The sequence below is a fragment of the Dryobates pubescens genome, chromosome Z (genome assembly GCF_014839835.1).
Source record: "Dryobates pubescens isolate bDryPub1 chromosome Z, bDryPub1.pri, whole genome shotgun sequence".
Taxonomy (NCBI): Eukaryota; Metazoa; Chordata; class Aves; order Piciformes; family Picidae; genus Dryobates; species Dryobates pubescens.
The window spans coordinates 107,680,277-107,689,043 of record NC_071657.1 but is presented as its reverse complement, the minus strand read 5'-3'; positions in this window follow the sequence as shown (position 1 = coordinate 107,689,043).

Here is an 8,767-nt window from a genome sequence, read left to right as displayed (position 1 = left end):
TGAATTATTTCCTGTTTACTTACAGACTGTCCCATCTATCTCTAAAAGACAGACCTCCAGTTTCAACACCAAGGAAGCCACTTCTGTCCTCTAGACAGCCAGTTGCTTCCTGCTTCCACCTGCTTGCTCTCTCCTCCTTTTCAGAGGCTGTTTTTCCCAGATAGTATCTCAAGGATGCACAATTCACTGCTTTCAAAAAGTTGTTCTTTCAAAGAATGTGCCACTTACTGTTGTTCTCAGTCCTGCATCTCCTAGAACAGGAGCCAGGAGATGTACACAACTTCAGAACTAGCCAGAAGGTTTGCGAACATCTGTGTCTGATTCAGTGCCACAAACGCCTTCACATGTTTAGCAGATGCCCTGTTAACTCCTTCACCCCTGGCTGCTCCTGGCAATATGGGGCAGGAAACAACCCCAACTTCTGAGCACAGTACCCAGACTGCTGGACTGACAAGCAGAGATGCTGGCCAGTGCTACACCTGCTGACAGAAGGTGAGTACAATGGCCAACAGCCATAACTGAAGAAGGCCCCTGGGCTGCAGCCCAACAAGTCACTTCAGCATATGTTTGCCTTCAGCCAAGGGAGCTAACCCAGAGGTGGTTTGTTTCGTGCTGTACATCGATGCCTTCCTAGAAGAGGGTTACCACACAGAAATTAAACAAATTGCTACCTAAACACTCAGAGCCAGCCATGATTGGTACAGTGTTCTCATTCAGCAAACACAGTCTGCCTAGCAGCAAAATACCAACACTGCTACCTGAGCCTTCAAGCCTTCACTGATTAAAGTGCTGAAATTTTCCATGCAAGGCTCACTGTTAAGTCTTCTAGGACAGACACAGCCTCTTCAGGTCTCAATACTTGGCAAGCAATATTCTCCCTCCATAGGAAATTGCAAAGGGATATTTTTACTGAAATTGTAATTGTTCACATTCAGAGTCAAAATTTACTTCAGTCTCAAAGCTTGAAATGAAACATCTAAAACTTGTTCTCAAGAACTGTATCAGAGCTTGTTACTTCTGTACTCCTCAAACACAGCTGAAGCTTCTTTCACATCTTTGCATGGTTTCAAGTCCCCGAGAAGCCTGCATGACATTTTGTGAACTATTTTCTTGTATTACTGTTTAGCAAACTGTAAGTCTCAGCATTATAATTTCCCCCCACCTGCAGATTTTGATCCAGTCATCATTACAATAGGATTGTTCTACCAGCAATTGCCATCTGAGCAGCCCTCTGCCTTTATTTCCACCTCTATACTATCACATAGAAACACAGATTGGTTTGGGTCGAAAGGGACCTTAAAGATCATATAGTTCCAACCCTCTATACCATAGGCAGGGATACCCTCTACTACATCAAGCTGCTGAAAGCCCCATCCAGCCTGGCCTCCAGGGATGAAGCATCCACAATTCCTCCAGGCAACCTGTTCCAGCATCTCACCATCCTCACAGTAAAGAACTTCCTCCCAATACCTACCCCAAATCTACCCTCTTTCAGTTTAAAGCCATTACCCCTCACTCTTGTGACAGGGCCCTCTCCAGCTTTCTTGTAGGCCCCTTTTAGTTACTGGAAGGCTGCTCTAAGGTCTCTCTTCCTTCTCTTGTACCTTATTTCATATTTACAGCAATACAGACATACACTGGGATGTATGTTTGGCCACTAACATCCACAGCACTTTTTTCCCCATGTCAGTGCCTGCCTACTCATAACTACCACTTCCTACTTCCCATCTCAGCCTGTCACAGACAGTGAGCTATGCGTAAGTGCCAGTGCATGAACTTCTGCCCAGTGAAACTGAAACTTGAACCACTCCAGTGTCTGCTAGAAGGGCAACACAGCAGGGCACAAGCAATTCAGGAGTACTGATGATAGCTTCTTGCCCCAGATGATGGAGGAGCTGACAGAGAGGCAGGCACTGCTGGCACTGATAACAACAGAAAGAACTGGTCAGAAATAGGAAGCCTGGGGGTGACCAGGGATTGGCGGGATTCAGGATTCTGAGAAGTAGGATATACATCAGGTTTACAATCCCAGACTGCAGGACAGCAGACCATGGCCTATTCAGGGACCTGCATGGAAGAATCCCATGGAATATGATCCCGAAGAAAAGAGGGGCCAGGTCAGTTGGCTGATTTTCAAGAATTAGCTCCTTTGGTCTCAAGAGTGGTTTATCCTGAGCAACATGAATTAAAGGAAGAGTGGTAGAAGACCAAGGAAATCCTGACAAAATTCATACATGACAGAAAAAGCATATGAGAGGTGTCAGGAAGGACAGATGACTCTGGAAGAATATAGCGACCCTTTGAGCATGTAGAGACAGGATTAGGAAAGCCAGTGTCCACCTGGGGCTGAAGCTGCAGAATGACATGAATGGCAACAAAAGGGGCTTCTACAGGTATATTAGCAGCAAGAGGAAGCCTATAGAAAATATGGGCTCTCTACTGAAAAAGTGACAGAGAACATGGTGAAAGATGAGCTTTGCCTTAGTCTTAACTGATAAAGTCAGCATTCGGCAACCCCAGCCCCTGAGACCAGTGGTGAAGTCTGAAGCAAGAAAAGTTTCAATAAATGAAAAAGGATTAGGTAAGGGAACACTTAGATTGGAGATACACAAATCCAGAGGACCTAATAGGACACAGCTACAGGGACTGAGGGAGCTGGCCAGTGTCACTGTAAGGCCACCCTTGATTATCTTTGAAAGATCAGGGAAACTAGGGATTAAGGACTGGAAGAAAGCCAGTGTCACTCCCATTTTAAAGATGCCTAAGAAGGACCCAAGGAACTACAGGCTGGTCACCCTCACCTTGATTTCTGGGAAGGTGATGGAGTAAGTAACCCTGGAAATAATTTTCAAACATACTAAGGACAAGAAGGTGATTAAGAGTAACTAGCACGAATTTATGAAGCATGCTACAATGACCTGATAGCCTTTTATGATAAGCTCAAAAGGTGGATAAGGGACCAGGGGTGATATTCCTTATATTGTATTTTTCAAGGCTTTCTAAGGCTCTGTCTCCCATAGCATCCTCAAAGACAACCTGATGAAGTATGGGTTATCTAAACAGAGAGTGAGGTAGGCGGAAAACTGTCTGAACTGCTGGGCTCACAAGGTTGTGATCAGCACATGAAGTCTGGCTGGAGGACAGTCACTACTAGCCCCGTACGTTGATACCTTGATACCTTGAGCCAATATAGCTGAATATATTCACTAAGGATCCTGATGATAGGACAGGGCACCTCCAATGAGGCTGTAGATGATATAAAACTAAGAGAATTGTTCATGTACCAGGTGGTCATGTTTTCATTCAGAAGTACCTTTACAAGATACAGATAGGAGGGGAAAGGAACCTCAGATAGGAAGGGAAAGAAGTTCAAGAGTGAAGCACAAAGGCCTGCACCGGGAAGAAAGAGCCCCATGCAGCAGTAAACCACTGAGGATTCCATCAGCTAGAAAGTGTCTGTGCAGAAAAAGACCTGTAGGTCCTGGTGGACAAAAAGCCTCACTCATCCTGTAATGGCCCCTTACGTCATTATGCAGATAGAAGGTATGTCTCCTGGTAATTAATTAGTGTGTTCCAGCGACTGCAGCCTCATTTACAAATCAGGAAGCAATTTTCATCAGTCTTAAACAAATCAGAACAAACAAAAATACAGCTGCATGCAAAAGGCATAAACCAAATTAGTTCAGAGGGTTGGTTTAGGCCAAAGTGTTCCAATAAAATGAGAGTATTATATCAAGATATTTGTACTCAATGTTTTAAAATCATGCACCCTTCTTCCTGTTCCAAAAGGCAAAGTGACACAGACCAGTCCCCAGCTAACTTAAAACAACTCATGATCAGGATAGATTTTACACATTCAAGTATGTTAAGCTTCAAGTAGATTGATTCATTTCTGTAGGAGCCACACAAGCCTGGAATGTAAATTCAGATGGAGGAGATCTTAAGATCACCTTGATGCCTTAGGAAGGTCATGGAGCAGATCGTCTTGAGTGCCATTATGTAGCATGTGGAGGGCAACCAGGTGTTCAGGCCCAGTCAGTGTGGGTTCATGAAGGGCACATCCTGCCTGACTAACCTGATCTCCTTCTACAAGGTGACCAGCTTAGTGGATGAGGGAAAGGCTGTGGATGTACTCTGCCTAGACTTCACCAAAGGCCTTCATACCATTTCCCACAGCATTCTCCTGGAGAAACTGGCTCCTCATGGCTTGGATAGACACGCTCTTTGCTGGGCAAACACTGCCTGATGGCCAGGCCCAAGGAGTGGTAGTGAACAGAGTTAAATCCAGTTGGTGGCCAGGCACTAGGGGTGTTCCCCAGGGCTCAGTTTTAGGGACAGTCTTGTTTAATATCTTTATCAATTATCTGGATGAGGGGATTGGGTGCACCAGCAGAGGTTTAGATTTGATATTAGGAACAGGTTGCCCAGGGAAATGGTTGAGTTGCCATCCATGGAAGTATTTGCAAGATGTGTAGACCTAGAGCTTAGGGAGACAGTTTAATGGTGAACTTGTCAGTGTTAGGTTAACAGTTGGACTCAATCTTAAACATCTTTTCCAACCTAAATGATTCTATGTGACCAACTTCATCTTGACAGCCCAACAACCATGTTCTTTGATAACCATTTTGAATAAAAAGCTGTAGATAACACAGTAACAAGAAAAGTCTTCAGTGTCACCCACCTCTCTTGCAAAAGCACATACAGATGCTTGTGCTATAACTGATGACAGCATTGTCCTTAGAGGACAAAACAGCAACAGACTGGCTGAGTGTCTCTCCAAGTGTTTGCTGAACAGCAGTATGACAAACTGCCAACAGAGACATCCAAGGCTTGGAAATTGAGCCTTGCCCTCCACTCCTGGCACACTTGAGGAAGGACAGTAACAGGTCCTCTCATTTTCTTTACAACAAAGCTATGAGTTCTGAAAACTCCTAGACACATCCAAAGGAAGAGAAAGGCCATCTCTGCATCCCAACCCTAATTAATAGTGAAATACTGCTATTGGACAACTTTTGAACTTCATGGCAAGAACAGTATTAAAAGGCTACAAGAAACACTGCCGCTAATCTTATCAGCCAGATAAGAGTTGAGCTGAAGTAGTTAAAAGCTGTAAGCAAAAGACTTAAGAGTTGGTTATTCTTTACCTGACTGATAAAGGCCTGTCTTGTGTCTTTACTGCTTTATCAAATTGAAGGTGTTAAAGACAAGAAAAAAGTGAATCAACCATCAATTACCTAACACTATTACTAATAATTAAGTACTTTCTCTTCCTTGTCTTAGATGATAAAGCAGGGCTGTTAAGCCATTGACACTGATTGCTGGAGAGGACAATTATTTCTCATCCAGTCATCATGGATTAGAACACAGCCATAAAACTTAGAAGGGCTGTGACACGGCTGCTGTTCCTTACATTCAACCGAGACTGTGGGGAGGAAGAAAGAAGCAAAAGCTGGAGACAAAGAAGAGTGTCCTGTGTGACTACTACAGTTTTAATAGGCTTCCAATTACAAAATGGGGCACTTGTGCTCCTTACCTTGTGCATCCAACCTGAACATGCAACAGGGTGATGCAGTGGCAGATTGACTCTCCTCTAGTAAAAGAGCAGAAAAACAACTTTCTTCTGGTACCTAAGCACAGACTTGCTTTAAACAGTGGAAAACCAAGGGTGGACAGTACCAGTACAGTATCATAGTAGGAAAAACACATCCGTGCTGCAGAATTCCATGTTTAGACATGAACTGCAAAGTCTGTGAAGCATTCTGTATCTTCAGGCTTATCACCACAAGTGACTGCCACCAGCCAAAGGGCTGGTGGAGATACTGCCACTCTACCCAAGATATTCTCCCACATGCACACTCAAAAGAGGAGTTATTGCAAGGTCTGATCTTAGTGTCTGCAGTGATCAGACAGAAAAAGGGAGACAATTTTAGGTGCCACTTGTTCTCTCATTATTTATTTCCTCTCTGGCCTTGTTCTCCATTGCCCTATGCCCTTCCACTTATCACTGGGTGGGGTCATAAGGAATCTGTTCTAATTTTCCTGGACTGTGCTTATCATCCTCATTCCTCCTGTGCTACTCCTACTAAATCCACTAACAAACAGATAGTTTAGACCTGCAACCTTGACGTAAGGCTTCAGAAATTTAGTATCGTGAAGTAACCAGGTGTAGGTCCTAAGCTAATAAATGTACTCCAGGTGTGCACTGTTAGAAAAAGAAAACTGAAAATATTTCTATAGAGCTTTTTAGACAGGGAAGATTTCCACTCTACACCACACAGAAACATGAGATGGCTACACAAACTGTGTTGGGTTGTGTGATTAGAGCTCCTCTGCACAGCCACAGTTACTCAAAGAGACAATGGCTGGAGAGAGTGTCTGGAGAGTACCTTGCTGGGCTACTCCCAGGTTCATCACAGGAGCCAGAGTAATAATAATTTAAAAAAGATGAGGTAACTGATAAGGGGTACATTATATTTCATGTTCCTTGCCAAAAAGATACTTTAGCCTCTAAAGATTTACTCCATGGACTAATGTGTTCATTAGTATCTTAAGAGAATCTCTCATCAACCAACAATCTTACGTTCATTTTCAACAAGAGCATGTTTTGGGAACCTATTAGGATTGAATTTTTTAATCATATAAGACAAACACCTGGAGCACTGTGGGCAGCAGAGCATTAGCCTCCTTTCTCTCAGATACAAACATGTTAATGACCATGAGAACCCATGGCAATACGATCATTCCTATTCCTGCTTTTTGGGACTTTAGGGGTCTTGGGTTTGAATCTGCCATCCTCACCTCTTTTGAAATCCAAAAGCAGTAGCTAGTGAGAGTAGAATCAGATAAGTTAATCAGTGAGAGTAGAATCAGATAAGTTAATCAGAAGGGTACCATGGCTGGTGACCCTGCTGTCATGCCTAAACTGGCTGATAAGGATGCACATCCCCTCAGAGACAGGTAATCATTACCTAGCTTCATTTTTCCAGAGGCAATCCACTATCAAAAACTCTGCTGAAGCAGTCTTCATTGTAAAGTTCTGGTTGATGGTCAGAGGAGAGAGGATACATCAAGATGAATCACACAAACCAAGACAGCTCAGAGGTTCAACAATGACCTCCAGCAACTGGTTCAGCTTCTCTGGCAAAGGGGAACAAGCAAACATCAAACAAGTGTTTGTACCAAAGGGAGAAGTTGCACACTTCCTTCATCAGAAAAGCCACCAGAGTCCTACTCCTCTGTATGTGCTTCAGCAACCCTGTTTACACACATCACTAACCTCTCAGGTGCTGCATCAAGCTGAAAATAAAAAAAAAGGTTATTACTTGTAACCAGAGTAAGTCCAGTCCTCATGTTTACAGGGCAAACCTCTCAAGTCAAAGGGTAAACTTAAGGACAGTAAAACTTTGTGGTCACAGGAAGAAATGACTCAGAAGAGGGGATTTAGGATGGGACTATATATACTCCTGTTCCACTGCTGAAAACAAAGCATGAACTACCTACATTACTGAATTAATGTGAGACTTTGAAATGTCTCCAAGGATCCTCTAGAGTGTCTCTTCCAACACCTTCTGAAAGGATTTGCCCCACTGCAGACCAGGCTACAGCCATAAGCAAGCCTGAAGAAATTCCTGCCGTTTCTGACAAAGCCAACACAAACTTTCAGCACAGGGCACACACTTTCTGGGAAGTATTTTATCTAAGATGCAACTCTCTTCCTGATCATTTTTAGAGAGAAGTCAAACTTCCCTATTTGTGTTAGGATCTGCATTTGGAAAAAAACATTTCATTTTGGTATCTGTTTCAGAACACACATTTTCTGTGTCTATCTTCTGTGCACTAGGTATCAAACCAAATCCTACATGAGCAGCGAGTAGGACGTGACTTGTAACAGATCCTGTCCCTGTTTAGGCAACTGCTGTGTGGGTAAATTATATTATCCAAGAGATAGCGGTTTCCTGTCTCCTGTGTACTTAAGGGTGTTGTTTCATATTCTGAAGGTGATTGGCAGTCAGTGGGAATGACCTTCCTCAAAACCTCGATGTCAAAGTTGCACAAAAGGGCTGTGGGTGTGCAGCAAACACAGGCCAACAATGTTTTTCCTTGAAATATTGAAAATTCCTAGTAAGCAAAATGAACATGTAGAAAAGTTTCTTTAATAGCCATTTCACAACAAGCCCCTGCTTCATTTGCAGACTTGCCTCATTTGTTCTGTGACTGATGACAGAGCTGACACTTCAGTATGAGACAGCTCTATGTCTGTTCTTAACTTCACAAGTAAAAAGACAAGCCTTTATACAGCTAAGGAAATGACTCCACAATCCCATAGAGAGCAATCCAGTAAGATGAACAATAGACAGAAATTGATTCTGACTGACACTAGCCGCTGGTTGGTGCTGAACACGTTAAAATATTGAAGGTTCTATGCTCCAGAGTACAGGAATGAAAAAAAACCCAAGGTACCAGCCTCATGCCCTTGCAATTATACTTCACTAGGCTATTGAAATACAGGACTTTCAGGTGTGTTGGTCAGATCTTCATAAACCAGTGGCACTTACTAGGTAGAACTGAAGATACGTCTACTCTGTGAAGAGCTCTAAGAGTAGTGCTGTTCATCATCCAAGCATGCAGTAAAGCTTAGAATACACCAGCCAAAATATCATCTACAATAAACAAATTTATACTACATTTGTAAAGACATCTGTCACAGAGTTTGGTTCAAACAGGTTTGTAGGGGCACTGAGTTCTTCAGTTGACTCTTCAAGTGTGT